This window comes from Cebus imitator, unplaced genomic scaffold, assembly GCF_001604975.1.
Source record: "Cebus imitator isolate Cc_AM_T3 unplaced genomic scaffold, Cebus_imitator-1.0 Scaffold663, whole genome shotgun sequence".
In the NCBI taxonomy this organism is placed as follows: domain Eukaryota; kingdom Metazoa; phylum Chordata; class Mammalia; order Primates; family Cebidae; genus Cebus; species Cebus imitator.
The window spans coordinates 244,808-246,497 of NW_016107978.1; positions in this window are offsets into that span (position 1 = coordinate 244,808).

A 1,690-nucleotide genomic window follows, 5' to 3' on the forward strand; every position below is an offset into this window, starting at 1 on the left:
AAAAAAAAAAAAAAAAAAAAAAAAAAAAAAAAAAAACAAAAAAAAAAAAAAAAAAAAAAAAGCAGGAAGAAATAAAAGAAGAGGAGGGGAGGCTTCAAAACAACCAGAAAACAAATTAAAAATGGCAGAAGTAAGCCCTTATTATAAATAATATCACTAAATATAAAAGAACTAAATTATCCAAAACCATAGACTGGAATATCCATAGAATGGATAAAAAAGAAGACCCTATCATCTGTTGGTAAAAATAAACACACTACAAAACTTCACAAAGAATTAAAGTAAAAGAATCAAAAAATATATTCCATGTGAATTGAAACAAATAGAAGTGCAAGTGCAAGTATATTTATATCAGGCAAAATTTATTTCAGGACAAAAATTGTAAGAATAGATAAAAACGGTCATTATATAATGATGAACAGGTCAAAAATTCAGCCAAAAAAAACCCCACCCTAATTGGAAATATATATAAATTCAATAGCAGAGCACCTAGATATATAAAGCAAACGTTATTAGAGCTAAAGAGAGGGATACACGCCACTGCAATAATAGCTGGAGACTTCGACATCCCACTTTTAGCACTACACAGATCTTTCACAAAGAAAATCAGCAAGATATATCAGACTTAATTTGTACTATAGAACAAATGGTTGTAATAGATACTTATAGAACATTTTTTTCGATGGCTACAGAATACACATTCTTCTTCTCAGTAGGGGGATTATTCTCATGAATGGACCATATATTAGGTTACAAGATACCTCTTAAACCATTTTAAAAAAAGAAATCATGTCAAGCATCTTCTCTGACCACAGTGGAATAAAACTAGAAATAAAGCACAAGAAAAATTTTGGAAACTGTGCAAACACATGGAAATTGAACAGTATACTATTGAATGACCAATGGGTCATAAAGAAATTAAGATAAAAATTTTCCCACCCCTTGTTCCTCCCCACCCCTTCACCCTCCCTCACTCTCCCACCACCCTTCCTCCTCCTCCTCCCAAGATGGGGCAGGCCCCAATGGCAACGGGGTGGGTGGGTGGGGCTGGACCAGCCACCACCAGGTGCATTTTTACCTCCACGCTGTGGACTGCAAGCCGCTCCAGGACAGCTGAGAAATCCCAGCAGGGAAGGTGGCTTAGGGGGGCCCTGTGCTGAGCCCCACCCACTGCATCCTCCCTCAGCAATTAAAAGACCTAGAGGTGCAAGAACAAACAAATTCAAAAGCTAGCAGAAGATAGTATTAAGTAAGATCAGAGCAGAACTGAAGGAGATAGAGACACAAAAAACCCTTCAAAAAATCAATAAATCCATGAACTGGTTTTTTGAAAAGGTCAACAAAATAGATAGACTGCTAGCCAGACTAATAAAGAGAAAAGAGAGAAGAATCAAATAGATGCAATAAAAAATGATAAAGGGGTTGTCACCACCAATCTCACAGAAATACAAACTACCATCAGAGGATACTTTAAACACCTCTATGCAAGTAAACCAGAAAATCTAGAATAAATGGATAAAGTTTTGGAGACTTACATCCACCCAAGACTAAACCAGGAAAAAGTTGAATCCCTGTATAGACCAATAACAAGGTCTGAAATTGAGGCAGCAATTAATAGTCTACCAACCAAAAAAAGTCCAGGATCAGACAGCTTCACAGTTGAATTCTACCAAAGGTACAAAAAGGAGTT